The 22,611-nt window shown below is 38.2% G+C and overlaps 1 long non-coding RNA gene across 1 annotated transcript; it reads right to left on the minus strand.

Moving 5' to 3' along the window:
• Window positions 1–5,554: 5,554 nt before the first annotated feature.
• On the minus strand, window positions 5,555–8,718 carry LOC148155960 (uncharacterized). The gene is made up of 2 exons (XR_015764828.1): window positions 5,846–8,718; window positions 5,555–5,793 (listed from the first exon to the last, which is right to left on the minus strand). It is a non-coding gene; the product is annotated as an uncharacterized LOC148155960 (long non-coding RNA).
• Between the last annotated feature and the right edge of the window lie 13,893 nt (window positions 8,719–22,611).

Genomic DNA, 22,611 nt, shown 5'->3' on the forward strand with positions numbered 1-22,611 from the left:
TATGTCAGAACTTCTTGTCATTGGTCTTCTAGTCTTAACTGAGATGTCTCAAAGATTTGTCAGTACAGTTATATTGGAAGAAATGCAATATTTTCCTCAAATGCTCTGAATTTAACAGGTTTCGTTGAGTAGTCCTGGTAACACACACTAGTCTGGTTTGATTACATTGTGGGGTCTTTAGCAGCTGAAGTATTTGTTTCCATGGACTGGCTGTTTGGGGCCATGCACACATTTCTGGTATACAGTACAAGTGGGGACCCCGTTTGAGGTTTCTTTAGGTCAAATATTTTAACTCTGTTTGTGTAACTACAGATCTAGTCTGCCCTCAGTAGCATTGCTCATACCTGGCTTAAGACAACATGTATGTTTCAAATCAGAAAATACAATGCAGACATGTTTACAGGCCAATTATGTGATGTCATCTTAGGTAAACATTTGAACCGGTCAAATTGGTACAGAAATTTTAGACATTTTGATGAAGGATCGCTGATAAACTGAACCAGAAATGGTTTCTTAGTTGAACATTACAGCTAAGATTCATCAACAATGTACCATGCTAATCAACAGCTGCATTTCTTTTGATTAGTCAATGGTTTTATATGTTGTTGTTTAGGTGGTCATTGGATTTGCCCAAATGTAAGCCAGTCTTTTTACAGTATTAAGAATCACTTTTCTTCTTTTCCTAAGGTTGTCAAAGAACCAATTATGACTGAGGGTGTCGGTGCTGAGCATGTTGGCTCATTGGATCAAGTTCCACCCAAGTCCAAGTCCTCTAAGGAAAAGGTATTTATGTCAGAACTTCTTGTCATTGGTCTTCTAGTCTTAACTGAGATGTCTCAAAGATTTGTCAGTACAGTTATATTGGAAGAAATGCAATATTTTCCTCAAATGCTCTGAATTTAACAGGTTTCTTTGAGTAGTCCTGGTAACACACACTAGTCTGGTTTGATTACATTGTGGGGTCTTTAGCAGCTGAAGTATTTGTTTCCAGGGATGGCTGTTTGGGGCCATGCACACATTTCTGGTATACAGTACAAGTGGGGACCCCGTTTGAGGTTTCTTTAGGTCAAATATTTTAACTCTGTTTGTGTAACTACAGATCTTGTTTGCCCTCAGTAGCATTGCTCATACCTGGCTTAAGACAACATGTATGTTTCAAATCAGAAAATACAATGCAGACATGTTTACAGGCCAATTATGTGATGTCATCTTAGGTAAACATTTGAACCGGTCAAATTGGTACAGAAATTTTAGACATTTTGATGAAGGATCGCTGATAAACTGAACCAGAAATGGTTTCTTAGTTGAACATTACAGCTAAGATTCATCAACAATGTACCATGCTAATCAACAGCTGCATTTCTTTTGATTAGTCAATGGTTTTATATGTTGTTGTTTAGGTGGTCATTGGATTTGCCCAAATGTAAGCCAGTCTTTTTACAGTATTAAGAATCACTTTTCTTCTTTTCCTAAGGTTGTCAAAGAACCAATTATGACTGAGGGTGTCGGTGCTGAGCATGTTGGCTCATTGGATCAAGTTCCACCCAAGTCCAAGTCCTCTAAGGAAAAGGTATTTATGTCAGAACTTCTTGTCATTGGTCTTCTAGTCTTAACTGAGATGTCTCAAAGATTTGTCAGTACAGTTATATTGGAAGAAATGCAATATTTTCCTCAAATGCTCTGAATTTAACAGGTTTCTTTGAGTAGTCCTGGTAACACACACTAGTCTGGTTTGATTACATTGTGGGGTCTTTAGCAGCTGAAGTATTTGTTTCCAGGGATGGCTGTTTGGGGCCATGCACACATTTCTGGTATACAGTACAAGTGGGGACCCCGTTTGAGGTTTCTTTAGGTCAAATATTTTAACTCTGTTTGTGTAACTACAGATCTTGTTTGCCCTCAGTAGCATTGCTCATACCTGGCTTAAGACAACATGTATGTTTCAAATCAGAAAATACAATGCAGACATGTTTACAGGCCAATTATGTGATGTCATCTTAGGTAAACATTTGAACCGGTCAAATTGGTACAGAAATTTTAGACATTTTGATGAAGGATCGCTGATAAACTGAACCAGAAATGGTTTCTTAGTTGAACATTACAGCTAAGATTCATCAACAATGTACCATGCTAATCAACAGCTGCATTTCTTTTGATTAGTCAATGGTTTTATATGTTGTTGTTTAGGTGGTCATTGGATTTGCCCAAATGTAAGCCAGTCTTTTTACAGTATTAAGAATCACTTTTCTTCTTTTCCTAAGGTTGTCAAAGAACCAATTATGACTGAGGGTGTCGGTGCTGAGCATGTTGGCTCATTGGATCAAGTTCCACCCAAGTCCAAGTCCTCTAAGGAAAAGGTATTTATGTCAGAACTTCTTGTCATTGGTCTTCTAGTCTTAACTGAGATGTCTCAAAGATTTGTCAGTACAGTTATATTGGAAGAAATGCAATATTTTCCTCAAATGCTCTGAATTTAACAGGTTTCTTTGAGTAGTCCTGGTAACACACACTAGTCTGGTTTGATTACATTGTGGGGTCTTTAGCAGCTGAAGTATTTGTTTCCAGGGATGGCTGTTTGGGGCCATGCACACATTTCTGGTATACAGTACAAGTGGGGACCCCGTTTGAGGTTTCTTTAGGTCAAATATTTTAACTCTGTTTGTGTAACTACAGATCTTGTTTGCCCTCAGTAGCATTGCTCATACCTGGCTTAAGACAACATGTATGTTTCAAATCAGAAAATACAATGCAGACATGTTTACAGGCCAATTATGTGATGTCATCTTAGGTAAACATTTGAACCGGTCAAATTGGTACAGAAATTTTAGACATTTTGATGAAGGATCGCTGATAAACTGAACCAGAAATGGTTTCTTAGTTGAACATTACAGCTAAGATTCATCAACAATGTACCATGCTAATCAACAGCTGCATTTCTTTTGATTAGTCAATGGTTTTATATGTTGTTGTTTAGGTGGTCATTGGATTTGCCCAAATGTAAGCCAGTCTTTTTACAGTATTAAGAATCACTTTTCTTCTTTTCCTAAGGTTGTCAAAGAACCAATTATGACTGAGGGTGTCGGTGCTGAGCATGTTGGCTCATTGGATCAAGTTCCACCCAAGTCCAAGTCCTCTAAGGAAAAGGTATTTATGTCAGAACTTCTTGTCATTGGTCTTCTAGTCTTAACTGAGATGTCTCAAAGATTTGTCAGTACAGTTATATTGGAAGAAATGCAATATTTTCCTCAAATGCTCTGAATTTAACAGGTTTCGTTGAGTAGTCCTGGTAACACACACTAGTCTGGTTTGATTACATTGTGGGGTCTTTAGCAGCTGAAGTATTTGTTTCCATGGACTGGCTGTTTGGGGCCATGCACACATTTCTGGTATACAGTACAAGTGGGGACCCCGTTTGAGGTTTCTTTAGGTCAAATATTTTAACTCTGTTTGTGTAACTACAGATCTAGTCTGCCCTCAGTAGCATTGCTCATACCTGGCTTAAGACAACATGTATGTTTCAAATCAGAAAATACAATGCAGACATGTTTACAGGCCAATTATGTGATGTCATCTTAGGTAAACATTTGAACCGGTCAAATTGGTACAGAAATTTTAGACATTTTGATGAAGGATCGCTGATAAACTGAACCAGAAATGGTTTCTTAGTTGAACATTACAGCTAAGATTCATCAACAATGTACCATGCTAATCAACAGCTGCATTTCTTTTGATTAGTCAATGGTTTTATATGTTGTTGTTTAGGTGGTCATTGGATTTGCCCAAATGTAAGCCAGTCTTTTTACAGTATTAAGAATCACTTTTCTTCTTTTCCTAAGGTTGTCAAAGAACCAATTATGACTGAGGGTGTCGGTGCTGAGCATGTTGGCTCATTGGATCAAGTTCCACCCAAGTCCAAGTCCTCTAAGGAAAAGGTATTTATGTCAGAACTTCTTGTCATTGGTCTTCTAGTCTTAACTGAGATGTCTCAGAGATTTGTCAGTACAGTTATATTGGAAGAAATACAATATTTTCCTCAAATGCTCTGAATTTAACAGGTTTCTTTGAGTAGTCCTGGTAACACACACTAGTCTGGTTTGATTACATTGTGGGGTCTTTAGCAGCTGAAGTATTTGTTTCCATGGACTGGCTGTTTGGGGCCATGCACACATTTCTGGTATACAGTACAAGTGGGGACCCCGTTTGAGGTTTCTTTAGGTCAAATATTTTAACTCTGTTTGTGTAACTACAGATCTAGTCTGCCCTCAGTAGCATTGCTCATACCTGGCTTAAGACAACATGTATGTTTCAAATCAGAAAATACAATGCAGACATGTTTACAGGCCAATTATGTGATGTCATCTTAGGTAAACATTTGAACCGGTCAAATTGGTACAGAAATTTTAGACATTTTGATGAAGGATCGCTGATAAACTGAACCAGAAATGGTTTCTTAGTTGAACATTACAGCTAAGATTCATCAACAATGTACCATGCTAATCAACAGCTGCATTTCTTTTGATTAGTCAATGGTTTTATATGTTGTTGTTTAGGTGGTCATTGGATTTGCCCAAATGTAAGCCAGTCTTTTTACAGTATTAAGAATCACTTTTCTTCTTTTCCTAAGGTTGTCAAAGAACCAATTATGACTGAGGGTGTCGGTGCTGACCATGTTGGCTCATTGGATCAAGTTCCACCCAAGTCCAAGTCCTCTAAGGAAAAGGTATTTATGTCAGAACTTCTTGTCATTGGTCTTCTAGTCTTAACTGAGATGTCTCAGAGATTTGTCAGTACAGTTATATTGGAAGAAATGTAATATTTTCTTCAAATGCTCTATAAACTTTGAACTTAACAAGAATGTTGTATTTTGTGTATCAATTTGTTTTCATGAAGAATTATTCTTCATGTATTTTGAAACTTAGCTCTGTCAACTTTAATAATTACTTTAAATGTTTCCAAATGTTTCTTTTTGGCTTTGTTGAGAAAATAGCTTTCCATGATGAGTAAAATTCTGTAATGATACTGGTTTAGGTGTTGTATTTATCTTTTTTTAGCATGATGGGTCTAATTAGTCATGATTGTATTTTGCAATTTTACTAAACACTAAGTATGATTTGGTTTGGTAATTTCATTTCATCGTCTTTAATTACTTGTATTACTTCAGGGCTGTATTTTTTATACATGTGTTATTTATTTTGGTTTTAAAGGTCGCCAACCATGCAAGAAGGGAACTTCAGATGAAAGAGAGGTCCTTGCAGTCAAAAAAATCTTGATGGAATTCATCAACACCTGTTGAGTTCAAGGGAAAGCAGACTGTGATAAGTGTTTAAAACAACTGCATACTATCTCAGTATCCCGAAAATGACAGCAGTGGGACTTGCCCTGCACAGAGTGGAAAACAATCAGAAGAGTGAAGTCCAATGCGGTTTTCCTGTGTGTTGCTGACCACTCATTTAATGTATGATATTTTTTTTTTACTCTTAAAAACTGGTATTGAACTCAACCTCTTGAAGTATGTCTTGAGGTCATTGCTCTGTCCAGACTTTCGTTTATTCGATCCTCCTGCTTGTGATTTATTTATTTCTTTCATTTCTGATTTATTGTTCTGCTGGACCTTGGTGTCAAGTGTGCTCCTTTATGCCTTCTTACAGTCTTTAATCTTGACTTTGAGTTGCTTCTGACAATCTTGACTAATTTTTTGTCCTCACTGACTCTGGAGGAGCATGTATCTCAGTGCTCTCTTGAGGTTCTATTTAAGCAAAAATGTATTTAGTCTTTCCCATTCTGAGGAATGCACTCTGAGAACGTGGTAAGATTGACGTTCTCAGAGTGCATTCCTGTTGATGGCCTGAAAACAATTACACAAGGCTTCTTCAGCTGCCTGTAACCCATCTCCTCACAGTTCTCATCATCACAGGTTGTTCCTGGATAAGAGATTTACAGTCAATCAGAAGAACACAAAATTGTGATCTAATTTGCAAGAAAAAAAAAATTCTGTAGAAATGTATGCATCATTTTAATCCTTTTATGTAACTTCTTTAAAAGAATAAATGTAACAAAGCGGTTCCAGTATGCTGCTCAATACTAGATTTTAACATAGTTTGAGTGCCCACTCAATTTATTTTTTGCTTGATTCCAAATTGTAGATTTCATTGTGCATTGCAGTGGCTCTCTAAGCATTTTGAACCTGAAACTGTGCTACAGGTACTAAGAATGTAATAAAAACGAATTAGTGTGTATTTATTTCCCCACACATTACTAAAAACCTGACAAGTCCCCAAGAGCCACGTTCTTATCATGTTGAGAACTCTAGTTAGTCTTATTGCAAATTTTAAGTGATATGTTTGTTCACTGCCCCTCTAGCATGCTACTTGATTTTTTGCAGAGCTGTGCTACTTTCAGAAAGGGGGGTTCCCAGAAAGCATGGTCTTGTCTTTAGTCCCCAGTAGTGTATACAGACAAGGGGGTGTGTGTGTGTGTGTGTGTGTGTGTGTGTGTGTGTGTGTGTGTGTGTGTGTGTGTGTGTGTGTGTGTGTGTGTGCATCTCTTCCAAGGTCCCGGTTTCACAAGAAGAGGGACCTGTGTATTAAAAAGTGTATTCTTTGTGACTGTGTGTGTGTGATGGGCCCACGGCACACCAGGGACGACACAAAGAGCCGCTATCAACAAACAATGGGCTCTAGTCTGAGAAAGCCATTCTAGTGGCTGTGGCTGGGGGTCCGTGAAGCTAATCAGACCCCTGGGACAAGCTCACAGACGACCGTTTCAGTTGTTGATGCTCTGGGATTCTCAACACATAAGGACAGAGAGGTTTAAAGTTATCTCTCCACACCCCCCACCCTCCGAATCCTCTCTTCCTTTGTTTGTTACACACCTTCAACAGGGTGATGACCACAGGACAACGCTGAATTAATGAATGGAAATATACGCCCATGTGTATGGCATCACATTTCTGAACTGGTCAGGTCAGCGTGTTACCACATGCATGATGCAACATGCAGTGCAACATTGTTGATACGGCTGGCTATACATTAAAGCCAAGAAAAGAAGAGTTTAAGGGAAAACAATTGTAAAGAACTAACTGTTTTTCAACCGTTTTGATAACGAATAACGACGCAAGACTAAGTATAGAAAAATAAAAAAAGGAAAAAGAAAAAAATAAATGACCCAGACCTCTAAAGACATGCTCCCAGGCAACATTTTTCATTTTGGATGCTAAGGAGAGTCTTGACAAACAAGGACACAGCAGGATGCAGGAAATCCGAAGGACTATCTCCCCTTGCTCATTGACTAAATGAGTGCTTAGCAATGCAATACATCATTATTTAATAAACACTTCAAGGGGAAAAAAGTGCAATTTATCAAAAAAAAAAAAATAATACAAGTTGAACCTCTTAGGATTATAATATACAGTGATATATAACAAGGTCTTCTGGCAACTCTTACAGCTGTTTCTGTTTTTTTTAATAGTAAATTAAAATTGAGGGGAACAAAAATGAGACTAACACTGTCTATAATAATTAATATCACAAGGGAGGTCCTTGTGATATCACTGTTATATTTTGTCACATTACAATATCAGATTTTTTATTTTTTTTTGCAAGATTATATTACAAAAATATGACACTGTTTTTCTAAATGTTTTGGAAGTACTAAAACAGTTAGAGGTATCTCTAAGTTTGATACCCCTAAATTAAGGTACACATTTTGTAAATAGGGTCAATATGTTTAACTGAAGGAACAGTGGTTGCTCACTTTCTGATTTTTTTTTAAATTATTTGTCACACTTGTCTAGAACAAATCCTGCAGCTGTGAGTTGTGCACATGTGTGCGTTCACACCTGGGGAGCAGCTCACACCTCGGCGGGGGGAGTTTCTGAAAAGTTTCCCTGTGAAATCTGGTTCTAAATGTTCCAGTGTCAGAGACACCGAATCACTGCTGACGTGTAAACGAACGACTGGATCGCAGCCAAAGTGTTACGGTTTCACTGAAAGCCAGCTCCGTAAATATTTGCATGAGACTCTCATGGCACTGCATGATCTGATGTTTATGAAAGAGAATGTTGTTCTAATGAACAATTGAGTCTGTTCAAAATCCTTTAGAGAGATTATTTTTTTTATTATTTTTTTTTTTTAATGGAAAAACAATTAAGTGCCACATTTGGAGATAAAAATCAAAGATTGAAAATTAAATGCATCTACAAATAAAATGCAAGATCAAGGACAATGTTTCATTTTTTCACAGGCACACAAGTATATGACATGGCTATACATTGAATGGTGTGGAAGAATGAAGTTGAAAAATAAAGTTATACTTATAGATTTTGCCTCGCTATAATTACTTATTTAATGACACTTGGTCACAGTGTTGACGTAGAAAAAAAATGGCAAAACCGTTGAGCTCATCACTCATCAGTCTCAATCTTCTTATTTAAGTCGGTATTTGCTTTTTACTTGTTATTCTGCAGAGGTACGGTGCATGTTATGTTTTATGAAATGTAAAACTATATTTTTGTTTAAACCCCCCCTTCTGTAATCCTGCCCTGAAGGGTCTGATATTCATGCAAAGATGAAAACCAACCGAGTCTGTCGACTTGTGCAGCGCTGCCTGCAGGATCAGTGCATCTGCCAATTAGAGCTCCTTTTTCCTCCCCAAGTCTGTCATGTTCACAAGAAGCAGAAATAAACATTTTGACCATTTGATAAGTCAAAGCGTATTTCATTGTATGCCTAACTTCACTTCTGCCAAACGTCTAATGAAAATTTTTAGTACTTTTATTATATTTAGGTGAAAATGCACCTAGAGCTGTGGGCAGGTCGAGAATAAACTGCAACAACAAACAGATATTGGTTGTCTGAAAGAAAAGCTGGCAATACTGGAATTACATTGTGACAAATAGACTTAGTTTTCTTTGTTTACACAAAGAAAACTATTTTCATTGTTTTGATGGTTTAATATTTCTGATCCAGATACAGATAAAACTGTCTGGTTCAGCTTGATTGCCATTGGCTTTGAAAAAACAAAAATAAAATCTTTTCCAGATGAGCTAACACACCTCAGTTGATAAGTTGGGATAATAGTAACACTCTTCATTTTGGATGCTCTTACCGACTAAAGACAATTCACATTTAGCTAGCAATTTTCAGAGTTAAACATGAAGCCCAAGAGACAGAGATGGAAGAAGCAGTTTAAGAGATAAGACTTGTCTATAGTTCAGGCTGCAAGAAAGCGAGAGAGAGCCAGACTGTCAGCTGATAACAGGACAGCTAACTATAGTAGAGCAAATTTATTTTATCCTTTTGAGCTTTTAACCTGTTTGGTGTAACTGAATTTAAATCTGGCTTGTATTAGATTATTTGAATCCATTATTTCTTAACATGTATTGGACCCATAAATATAAACTGAATTACGACCAGGCCTTTGGAATTCTATTTTATATTTGAATATGTATCTCATATGTACATCTGTCTGTTTTCGCATAAAAAAAAGATCAGTGCCCAAGACGGCAGGCGGATAGTTCTGTCATGGTAACATATGTCGCTGAACGATAAATTGTCTGAGTCGTTTTTTGCGATAAATGACAATATTGTTGTTTTGAGACCATTTTCAATTAATATGTTAATGGCATAATAATGCAAGTCTGCCCTCTCAAACACCAATAAACGTTCATTTAACACTGAAACGGTAAGATACTTTAAATATCCAAAATAAGTAAAACAACAAATAAAATGGATCCTGAAGTCTCTGCAAACAACATTGTCCTTCAAAAAAGTGGCTTGTTGATACCAATGCATCAGACTGGAGCCTTTTGTCATGAAAAAAATCCATCTAGCTTGTTTTCATTTACTATGTGATTAGCTGTTTTACTGCTTATTGCAACAGGCCTACAGAAAAATGCACAACATTTACTCAATTATACTTCATAAAAACAAAAACTACATTATGTATCTCCATTATTAAAACATCCTTTTTTTTCCTAAGCACCACTTTCAACACATTTTGAGTCTACAAGAAGAAGAGTCGTGAAAATATGAGCAAAACAACAAAGAAAAAGAAAAAATAAGTGACAAACTGGGCTATCTGCCAACATTACCACAGGCAGTGTAGATCTTAAAACGGCATGGAGTTATCTCAGCACAAAGTTCAGATCATGTCTCATGTCCTCTGAGACCAATTACTTGTTTATTCTAGTCAAGCTTGCAACTTTAAATTTCCCCTTTATCCAAACAAGCACAGTAATTTGTGAGGGGAATGGCTTATTTATTATGTGAGATACTATATCAGATTCATCCATCCATCTGCATGTCCTTGTAGGATCACGAGGGAAGGGAGGGAGGTTGGGAGCGCGGGGAATTTGGATTTGTATAGCGCTTTATCAAGTCCATACTACAGTATATTCAATCATTCACCCATTCATAGTAGCCACAGCTATCCTGAGTAACACTGTCAGAGAAAAGGTTTCCACGCGCCAACCCTCTGACCACAACCAGCAGGTATTGCTGGTTGTGGTCCAGCATTGGGTCGTGTCCTTGGGAAAGTCTTTTACCTGGGGAGACGACGACGGAGGCAGACGGAGCGGGGATCGAATCGGCAACCCCCACGATTGCAGAACGAACAACTATCATCATCACCACCATCGTGCCAAGAGAGACAAGAGGTGCGGTACACCCTGGTCAGGTCACCAGTCTATTGTCCAGTCCAGACAGGACAACCATGTAAGCAACCATAAATACTCATGCAGAAAGACTAAAGGCTGGGATTTGAATCTGAAAGGTAACGTTGCTGCCAACTATGATTTTATACAAAATCAAAATCTGTTTGCAATATTCATAAGACATGAGTAAATGCACATAAAAAATAAAACATATGCATGATCTAATACATGGCAGCTGTGCAATCAGTAATAATGAAGAAAGTCTTTTAAAGCTAGGTATTTCAGTCCAATTTTTAAAAAAAGTTTTTTTTTTACATATTTGTTAAAACTGTCTCCATGTTGTGACAGAATGATATACAGATTATCTGAAAAAAAAAAAAAAATCAAGAACCTCCACTTCCTCCCATTGCTACTTTTACCATCTACAGAAATGCACCACTCCAGGTCAAAAAGGCCCAATTACAGCCAGGAGGAGGGTCTTGGCGCTGTTAATCAACCTAGTGTACGCGCTGTTCAATATGCTAATGGTGGAGAAACAACTTACTGTTCCAGGAAAACTGTTTATCCGACATCTTCGATGGCTATGCTAACTAGCCTTAGCATTCATGACAAGCTCTGCTGATGGTGGAGAAGCTGTAACGTAGCAGAGAGAAAGGGGGACGGTGTTAATGTTGTGTACACAAGGGTGATTGACACCGCTAAGGTCCTCCTCCTGGCTCTGATTGGTTGTTTCTGACTGGGCTGGTTATTTTAACACTGGGAGACGGCAGAGGAGCCAGATTTATTTACAGAAAGTCTATCTTGTATTATACCGTCACAAGATAGTGACAGTTAAACAACCACGTGAAAAACTTTTTTTTTATTTTATTTATTTTTTTATAAAAGTTACATACCCCAGTAAAATTTGAATCTACTATAGGACACATCTGTCAGAATCTAGGTTTTGCTACAAAGATGAAAGGACAAATGATCATCAATGGACATAAAAAGGTTTTCATTTCACTCCAGTGTATAAGAACTCAAAAGTTGTGAAAAGTTGCAAAAAAAAAGTGTACAGAAAGAGCATTGCAAGGTCTTAAATCAGCACTCGACAGCTCAGGTGTTTTGCTCGTCTGCCACTGTGAATTGCACCTCTGGGAGACCGAATGACACCCTATACCCTCTTCCCTTGTCGACCTTGAGTAGGAAAACCAGTGAGAGGACCAGGATTGGCTCCAGCTGAAACCTGAATAGTCATCTGTCCACCCCAATCAGTCAGCTTTTCTTTCTTAAAGAAGGACAAAGTGACTTCTAGAGGCAAGACGAATGATTGCACTGTGTTGCAGAAATGTGGATCCCCCTCTTTCGAGGATTGTGGAGAAGGCAGTTAATGACAGGTTTTGGGCTGGAGGGGATGACATGTATTGTTAGAGGCAAACAGAAAACAGTCGTTTGTATTTAGGACTCATTTGTGTCTTTGTTGGCCAACAAAACTTGAGTGGCCAACTAAAAATGTTTATTGCGGTAACACAAAAGTACTGGATGCCAATTTGTGTGTCTCTGCTTGTGTGTGTGTGTTCAATGGTTATTGGAGGATTAGATGTAGGATGCTATATCTTGCCAAAAGTGAACGAGCTAAAGAAGATATACCATCCCTAGAGAGGAAAAATGCAAAACTATTTGTTTTGAAGTGACAGTTTTTCTGCCCATCGCTTCAGGGAGAAGGAATGGAGACAAAAATCTGAGACAAGAAAAAGAAAGTTTGCTGATGTGGGGTTTTGGCACTGAATTTACCCAAGTCAACTCACGGTTGTCAATAATTTTCAAGATACGTCGACCAATCTTATCATTATGACCAGCAAGTTCACCTCGATGGCTTGGACTGAACTGCAAACAGTAACCTGTTATGTACAATTCTTGCTCAGGACTTTGATACATTTCATACAGCATTTATTAGGTTACAATTTATCTTTATTATCAACAGGCTTCATTCTGTTATCAGTCTGTAATTAACTGCCCTCCCTTAAAAGTTTTGCCCCAGTCAGTGCTCGTAAACAATCTCACTGTGATCTGCGTGTCTGCTCTGAAATTCACTGGTTCATGCTCAAACGTCTTGCTTTCCAATTTGTGCCCTTCTCTTGATGCCCCCGCAACTTCTTTTCTAGGGACTGACGCGTTTCGTTCTCGGGTTGCTGTAAAATAACCCCGCGATACGCCCCCAGGTAATACTAGTCACGGGCAAATAGGTCTTAAATTGGACAATACACAGACAATTCACCGATATCCCCTTACTTGTTGTCTTGACTCGTTTTGAAATATAATCCAAAGCCCTTTTCTTTTTTTTTTTTTGTCTGGGTACCGAGATAGGACTGAGTGAAAATGCATTCAGTTACAAGGGGAAAATATCTCGACACTTTCTGCAATCAGCTGAATATAGGAGTAGGATGACACTAGTATTCCCAACCAAAATCCATCCTCTTTTACACTGTGTAAGATGTCACAAAAATAAATTAAATACATAAAACTGCTTGTTGCAATTTAAACATTTAAAGCATCCAGTCAATACAACTCACAGAGAATATATGATACACTGTAGCAGATCACTCATCTGCCATTCGTTATGAAGTGCATGTTTGCTAGCAAGAAATGGGACCTATGAACTTTACATCTGAATTTCTACAGAATTTTATGCGAGTGTACACAGAAATAAAAACAAGATATGTAGTAACCGCACATGTGGATGAGAGAAAAGCTGTCAATGAGGAAAACAGATTTGGTGTGCTCAAAACAAGCTTTCCTGCATCACTTTTGGGTTTTTCCTGCAATCTTTGTTGCCTTTTTACACTTTACAATGTGTTTATGCAGTCTTTATCAGGTGTGCCATTAGATATGAATTTACTGGGGTTCATTCAGAGGTTTAAAGGTGTTTTTTGTTTTCTTCTAAGGTTGTGACTAGTCAATATCTTACCAGTAAAAAAGGGCTTTTTCACGCCAGAACTGATTACTCTGCTCAAAACAGACCAGAGTTGGGTTTTTTTTTCTTCTTTTCCCCTGAATGGTTCACTTTGAAACTCGTCTGAATTTTGGACCGGACAAAACGATCAAACTCTGTTCTGCCACAAAAGGACGGTCTCCATTCAAGTGGAAAGTGAACTCTGGTTATGGTTCACTTCCACTGAGGAAACAAAGACTCTATATCCAGAAAAAGAAATCAAACAAAGGAAGTGAACCAAAGGTAGGAATTAGGGTATGATCTACTGACATATTTTGCGATTTGAAAACTTTGCAATGCCTCGCTCTTGCTTCTGTGTTCCCACAACAGAAGCTCTTTTGTCTCCAGCTCTCTGCTATCTTTTTCAGTCCTCCCGCATTTATCTCGCCACCCCTGCTGCTCGTGTTCCTCGGCTTCTTGCGATAGGCCGCTTGCAAAAAGCAGCTTTTCTAACTGGATCCTTGGAAAGAGTTTTTTTTTTATTTTTAAAAAAAGTGCAGTGTGAAAGTGAACCAAATCAAATGAAGGGATACGATTTCTTACCCTTCCCTACTAAATCAAATCAAGCACGCCCTCCCCAGACTGTCGTCGTGTGAAAACACCTGGGTGATCATCTGCACGTTAACGAAAAACTCCTTTGCGACAGCAGGTAAGATGCTGACTGCTAATTCGTAACGTAACCTTCAGGCAAATCTTGGTTGAATACACCTGTCTGTATTAGATTTTGCCTTCCATTTAAACAATGCCAGATTGTCATCAAAGTCCACACAAGCATGATTCTTGCTAAATAGCATTAAAAAGTGACAAAAACACAGATTCTCACTCTGTATGTGATCATTTTTGGACAAAATGCAAAAAATATTGGACACAAAAGCCAAACCTCCAAGCCCAAAACACAACACCTTGAGATTTTTGTTGCCTGCAAAAATATTACATCTGGTTGCACAGCTCAGGGTTCTGCTCAAAAAACAATAAAAAAATTTACAAAGTAAACCGAATTAAATTAAGACATCTAAGCTCCTGTGATAATACTTTTGAGTTCTTTAATTGTTCCACACTGTCACATTTCATTAAGCAATCAACATAATTTGCTGCTTATAAACACACTTGGTGTGATCCGCCTGCCTCCGACTGAGCACCTGTATGTTTAATTCATGGGCCCGTGTGGATTTCTCCGAAATCTTTTGTTTTTTTGACTGCAGCTGGTTATACACAAACAATGATGCCACATTTCTCAGCAGACTGGAAATATGCAAAACAATGGGCTGTTTGTGCATATGAAAGCTTTATCGGAGTCTAGACTGCCAGATTCACAAATTAGCAGGCTGAATAAAGCCTGGTGACACAATTGTTTCTCGTTTCTTCTTGGAGCAAGTTTTCACAGATGGAAAGAGGAGAGAAATTTTAAGCAGATCCGCATTCCTCCACGTAACGGAACGAGGAAGATTCCCCGGGAACGCATTCGGAATTAAGCCTCGTTCTTTTTCCTTTTTGATAACGCATTAACAAGAGAATTAAATAGCATTTGTTTGTAGTTCCTGCACGGTGTTTGGGCTTTGTTGAAGTTTGCCGTGATCCTCCTGTTGATGTTCAGTTAGCCTTGAGCTTTATTAGTCAAGCTCGGTTATCTGGAAACGTGTTCACGTTGTTAACCTTGCCTTCCCAGTTATTACACAATGTAATTTCTTTTTCTGCATAAGGCCAGCTTTTCAGCTCTCTAATCAGAGCACCTACCAATAATTTACATTCCTTATTAACAACATAATCCCCAGGTTTCGCTTAGGCCTTGACCATTTCATCATCATCATCCCCTTAGTCGTATCTTTTGCATCAACTTTTCAAGACATGGAAAGAAGCTGTGATCTACACATATTTCATGCATCACTGACTCATATCCATACTCCTAATCTACTGTAAGTTAAGATGATTGACTTCTGCAGAGAAGCTGCTTATAGTTATTGTTTGGATTGACTATAATCATTGGGGCTAAATTGACAACTGACACACAATGGGATCTGCAACTTTAAAACTTGTATTTGTTCTTAAGGCCTCGTGACCTCACCACTATCCACTATCCACCTCTTTGTAATGTTTTCTGTATTTTTAGCCTTTTGTCAAGTATTAATGTGCAGGCGTGTTGTTTTTTTTTCTTTTTAGTTTTTTTAATTTCCCAAAAGTTGCTAATATGAAAAGTCATGGGAATCACACGTGAACCAGTGTTATACCTGTCAGCAGGTGTGTGACGAGATGTTGTGATACAAAATCTTGCCACAATTTTCTAATCGAAGGGAAGTTCATTTCACCCAGCGCTGTTCAGGAGTTGTGAACGTGTAACTTTATCTGAAAAAGAAAAAAATGAACAGTAAAATTAGTTCCTGATATGAAGTGGTGATTTCATTGATTTTCCTGTTTGAAAAAAAGAAAACGTCACAAAGGAATATACAAGACATTTATCACTCTAAGAATACCTCGACAGGCCAATTGTCACACCAATCGTATCTGCGCTACATTAAACAGCCATTTAATCGTTTTTTTAAGGTCGGACTTTATTTGAACCTGTCTTGAATAAAAGCTAATCCAACCTGAACCAGCTATTTCTACACTAAACAGAGACCCTTTAAAACAGCTTCATGAATGAATTAAGCCTTGATCTATATGTGAAATGACAAAAAGCAGATTTTCAATACGATGCTTCCGCCTCAGAATAAGGCGATTCCAAAAGCAGATAAGTTGACACTGATTGACTCTGCAGTAGATGTTCTTTCCAGTTTGCGATTTGTGAAAGTTTTACTTATGATTCTGAACATTTCGCCAACATTCTTAATAAAAATCTTGATAAAATCTCATTCTTGTGAACAAAATATTAGAATGCAATAGAAATATCCCTTATTATAAATATTCACAATGGAGGAATGTCTGTGACATAAGCTGGATGTCACAAAACACCCGAATCTTCCACTAAAAAGGCTTTTCCTACTTGTTTGAGTCATGACTGGAAAGCTAACAAAGATAAATACAGTTCCAAAACTTTTGAAGGAAATTCAGTATGAGAATGAGTTAGCTACAGCGTTAAAAAAAAAGTAAATTTTTGCACGAATTCATAACCAAGGTCAAGCCAAGATATCTGGTAAAACTTCCTTATGGACTTAAAAGTCAGACAGAGGTGATTAAAGTTACTGAAATACAAGTTCACGCGTCAGCTGGCATTATTTCACGTCACAATCAATCTCTGTTACGAGACCTCGGAGAATAATTCTCCATTTTGTATTGAAGTTCAAAAAAAAAGTGATTAGTAATATCGGTGTCAAATCTGCTCCTTATTAGAAAATAATAATGCAGACAGTGCTCGGTAACCTTGAGACTGCCTCACACGACAATCAGCCACGGTGATGGATGAACTTGACTGTGGGAGCAAGTGCACAGTATAAATGCATTCCATGCCAGCTCAAGTTATTGGCTCCCGCATTCACTCGGTTATTCAGCGAGTCACAAAGGGGAGCCGAGTCTTAACTCAATCCATTAGATCCATCCATCATCTCGGTATCTCAGTGGGAGACAAACACTGATGGATCTATGCACATCGACTAGCATTGCACCTTTAAAAAATGGGGCTTGCTCTCGTGTCTCCCATATGCTCCTTGGGTAAAGATTGCATGTGTGCGCCTGTGTGAGACAGGTGGGTAATAGAGATGAAAGGAGCTTGTTTGGGTTTTAAGCGTGAGCTTCCATCAGTCGCTTTTCCACTTCATTAGTCCTGGGATGACAGGGCAAGATACTGTAATAAATGTTTAAAATGGTGTTTGCAGGGAAATTTCCAGACTGACACCCCTTACATGACATAAATGAAAACAGAAAAGGGATCACTCGCTATGCGGTTGGGTTTTGTTGACAGCGAAAGCATGATGCTCGGCAGCTAAAAGCTTTTCATTAATATGAGTTTCATTAGACTGGGAAAAAACATAAAAAGATTGTGTATTTTGTTAACAGTGAAAAAAAAGTATGTTTTCAAGGTATTTCCCATCTCCGGATGTTTCAACGTGCCAATATTTGCTTTTATTATAAACCCATTTAGTGTCCGACAGATGAAGATGAAAACCATTGATGTAACCTGAAATGCCAAGCAACTGGAAGTTTTACCTTAAATTGGAAATTTCCTAATCAGTATTTTTTTGTTTCCATTATCAAGTTGTGTCTTTTAAAAATGTGATATTTTCCTAAACAAGTCCACCTGCAGTTTTATAGTACAGACACAGTAACCAAAGTTTGCTATAGTCCACTGAGTGTCTTGCAGAACCAACATGTCCACAAAAAGCCATGCTTTAGTGCCCAGTTTGTATCATCCTGTTTTTTTGTTTTTTGTTTTTTGGCCATTGATGCATTATCACATTAAACTATGTGGACACACTTTGTTGTTTATGTGTCTCCTTAGCTATGATTGCATACTCACATGCTCAAAACTCATAACTCAGCAAATCCTAATTTTGATGAATGAGGCTAAGCAATGACATTAAGCAAAGGTTGGAACTTTAAATGTTTGTAGTAAAGCCAATACCAATGGCATCGGTTAGCACACCAAACAGGTGATATTAAACTATCTCTTGTTGAAATCGGATGGCACTGTGCTGGACGTACAACGCTAATAATAAGTGTCCAACGGCTCCAAAAAACATTTAAAATCTCATGTTTTTACCACACTTAACTTTTGAAGACGTCTCTCATTTGCTTCTTGTGTTGCTTCACCTCAACTGTTTTCAGATTTAATTGCCATTCACAGCTGGAGGCTTCTGTCTTGTCCAATCACTTGGTTCGTGCTCTACTATGTCCTCAGGAAGTCTATTGATGCCCAGTAAGGCTCCACAAATAGTGCAGTACCTCTGGTAATCGTAGGATCAACGTGGAGCAGTAAATGTCACATGGAGTCAGCCGAAGGTGTAATGAAGTAAAAGCAGCAACTTCATCTACTGCAATGCCTTTTTTTAAATGCCTACTTATGGGAATTCATTATTACCATTTCCTTTACATTTTACCATGTTGTCTGAAAAAAAAGCCTCTTCATTTAGAACAGCCGTCTCATAGATTTAGTGCCAAACCACCATGCAGTCTTAATAAATGCATTGGAGGCACAAGGGAAGTGATGCTTGACAATGATAGAATTAGGCAGACCTATATTTGTGCATAAATGGGTCCGCCTTTAGCCGGCAGATGTTGCATTTGGTGGTGTGGCTCTTTCCACAACAAAGCCTCCAGAAATATGCAAACTGCAAAGTGCAGGTTTGCAAGCGACAACTTAGCTGCTGCCGTTTTCTGTTTCAGAATAGCTAGCAATGGCACCTCTGTTCAGCTGAGATCCGAACTTAACTTCTTGCCCAATCAAAACACCACGTCTAGAGAAACTAACTTTGCCCTTTACCCTGAGCAGGGTGCCACAGGTATAGCATCATGATGAAACTGAACACAGCTCAATCCTGGAAGAAAAAGCTGACAGTTTTATGGTGCAGCTGATGTAAAGCCTACAGAAGAAGGCAACATTGGATTTGGAGTCAAAGTAGTCAGCTGCTCTGATAACCATCAGTCAAAAACACCGGGATCAGAGGTGAGATTTGGGATTAGGATTTCATCCTTCCGACCACAAATGCTATTGTATATCAATCTGAAAGGTTAACGAGAGCGCTAATCGAAAGACGAGCATGCAAACACCAAACCACCATAGATTATTCAACTCCACAACAGTGGCAGTCCTCAGCAGTGCAGCGATTGATTTTAATTTTACAAACTTTGCCAAAGTGGGTAAGCAAATTAAATCATTGAACAGTGGGTTCAAAATGTGTACCACATTAATAAATGTAACCTGACCCAGCACAACATTAAAATCACTCATGAAAGCTGTTAATATTGTGTTCATAATCATTGGGGGTAATATACGTCAATGTGTCCGTGAGGACACCAGTGTCATCATAACATTGAGGGGATAATCTTTAGTTGGACTCTAACAAATGGAGGGTCATTTTCACAATTTCTTATCAGACCATGAAAAAACAAAATGAAGTCTGTATGGCCATCACCAGGCCCGTTGGTGTGTCAGTTTGGCCATGAAAAAAAACGAAAGGCCATACAGACTAAGAAGCACTTTATCAGAGTGTTTGTGTGAATAAGAACTCCTTGAAAAGTGTTTTTGCTCTACCGAGCTTCTTAAAAAGGAAGCGTACAAATATGGACTTTTTAACCAATCAGTCCGGGCATGTGTGGAATGCAAAACATGAGGGAATCAGTCTTTGAGATGCCTTTAGCCTTGGAAAAAAATAAATCCTTACTAGTATCACAAAAAGGATTTTATTTCTAAATGAAAGGAGGAAAAAAACAAATGCAACAACGAGGAAGTATAAAGAGAAAAGAAGCTTTCACTAAAATTTTTATTACTACTCTGTTTTTCTCAACAGCTTCTGGCATTTTCATATCACTTTCTTACAGCTTTATCTCCCAATTTCCTTTGCCGACGACCTTCTTCTTTTGAAGCTGCAGACTTTCAATTAAGACTCCGAGGTCCTGTACTGTAGCCTGCATCCATTCTGTATCCAACCACTGGGCCAAGATCAACCAGTAACCTGTGTGCATGTGTGTGTTTCTTCCTCTGGGAATAATTTGCAACACAGCATGCAAAATCGCTCTGCAAAATATGACACTGCTAGAAGATTTTAAGTCAAGCAATTATCTTTGCGTAACCTTCCACACTACCACATTTAGAAAGTTTCCTAAACTGCAGTGCCTTGCAAAAGTTCTTTTCAACTTTTTCACATTTTGCCAGGTTACAAACACAAACTTTAATGTATTTAATGCAGATTTTCTTGAAAAAAAAATATAAGGACGTAAAAGGTAAAAACATTAAAAGAGTGTCCACGTTGGTTCAATGGCTTCATGGCAGAATGAAAGAAGTACACAAGTTTCTTTCAGTCTATGTGTGAGAGATCTTAGCTTATTACACGGCACGTGTTTTGACTGATTTCCACTCCCTCTACTGGTTCGACATGACAAGCATCTCTAATTTAGTGTCTTTTTCTTCCCAGATAGGGTGGATGTAGTCATGTGTAGGTTCAGTGACTACAAGATGTCATGTAGCTGGCAGCTGCCGAGGAACTGATGCTCAGAGGAGGAAGGCAGTAGAGGTTTGAGTCATTGTTGTATGTCATCTTTACAAACATGCTGGTGCTGTGTCATCGAGATTTTACTGTGATCCGCAACTGTTAAGGCATTTGTGTTGGGTTTGAAAAAGACATGTGGAAAACATAACCCATTGTCTTGTCATACCGCCTAACCAGCTCTTTTTTAATCCTTCTTTCTTATCTCACAATTATAATGTCAAGCCAGAAATGGAGAGAAGCCGTTTTTACATCCTTCCTTCAATGTGTGCTTTACAATGCAGATTCTCTTGCTCAGTCAGCCGGTGTCACTACCGTCCTATTAAGGGAAGTTGTAGAAAGTCTTTTTTTTTTTCCTTAAGCCATTTTGCAGAATCCATTATAATATGTCAGGATTAAATCTCACTGTTTTATGTTTTATCACCAAATTACAGTCAGATGTTACGCTGACATAAGTCACAATTTGATTTCAGAGGTTCTTCGGCGTGTCCCAATTTAACAAAGGTAAACTTTTGGTTGGCCATACCCGACTCTTAATGCTGAAGTGTTTACTTTCAGAGAATCTTTTCCTAACTTGCTGTCCACATGAAAGAAAAAAAACATGGGAACAGAGGGGCATGCATACTGCCATTTAGGTATAATCACTACCAACTGTTAGATTAGGTTGTTGTCTTCTCATTTTTTAATATATATGAAAACTATTAAACGAATACGGAAAATAAATCAAATACTAAAGACGAGATGCTCACAATGCAAATTTTCCTACTTCTTCCACATACTTCTGCTTTCATTTTATCCACCTGCAGCACATCCAATATATTTCTTTCCTCCCTCACTCCCCCACTGTTTACTTGTATGCAGAGCAGGTGGCCATTGAGTGGCTGAATTCAAGAGCCGAGAAAGAACAGCCGTACTGGGAGATGTAAGCCGAGCCTGAGCTTTGAGGAATTGATAAGGATCAGTCAGCAGTGAGACCTCTGCCAATTGCCTCTGCATATCTACCATCCATCGGTCTGTGTTGTGCAGCAGCTGCAGTTGAAAAATTGATTTGGTGCGCGCTCTCAACTGATATGTGACACTGGGATGCAATTCTGCCACAGGACAAGGCACACCGTGGAGGACACGAGGTACTGTGGAATGTTGTCCAGTGTGGACAGTCCCTGGAAAGAATGTTCATAAATGCATAGAAATGCATTTTGTTTCCTTATAAACGATAAAGTTGAATGTATTTTTTGTGAATTTTACAGGATAGAGGAAGACAAGTATTATGTAATTGTGAACTGAAGGGATGGCAAGGCTTTTGTAACCTATGATTAACAAAGACCTGAAAACTGTTGTGTGCATCTGTTATGCAGTGAGACAGGAGAGTAGAGGCCAAAGACTTTAATGAAATGATTAACTAAAAAAACAAAACAGAAAAAACAGGCAAAAGAGGAACTGGAATGCATGTGACTGAAAAAGAAAAACAACCAAAGGAGACAGGAGAGATGAGACGAAGGAATACAAACATATGAAAGATCTGACAAGCACGTAAAGGAAGTGTCTGGCTTTTAAATAATTGAATGATATGGATGACCGGGTGAGAATTAATCAAGAGAAATGGATTTTAAATGGATGAAAACTTCAACAGAGAAGTTGAGGAAAATTACTAACTGCAAACTTTAATCAATTTTAGCAATTCATATATTAAACTTTTCTGCTAATTTTGCTCCTTTATGCTATTTGTTTTGCTATGTTTCTCTTCAAATATTTCAGGTTTTGTTCTAATTTCTGCTTCTGAATGAATAAAGAGGAATCTAACAAGACACACAATGAGCTAATAAACTCCAAAGAAACCTCAGTATAGCAATAATGCA

The sequence above is a fragment of the Poecilia mexicana genome, unplaced genomic scaffold (genome assembly GCF_051168715.1).
Source record: "Poecilia mexicana isolate PSO_F unplaced genomic scaffold, ASM5116871v1 scaffold_12, whole genome shotgun sequence".
NCBI classification, from domain to species: Eukaryota; Metazoa; Chordata; class Actinopteri; order Cyprinodontiformes; family Poeciliidae; genus Poecilia; species Poecilia mexicana.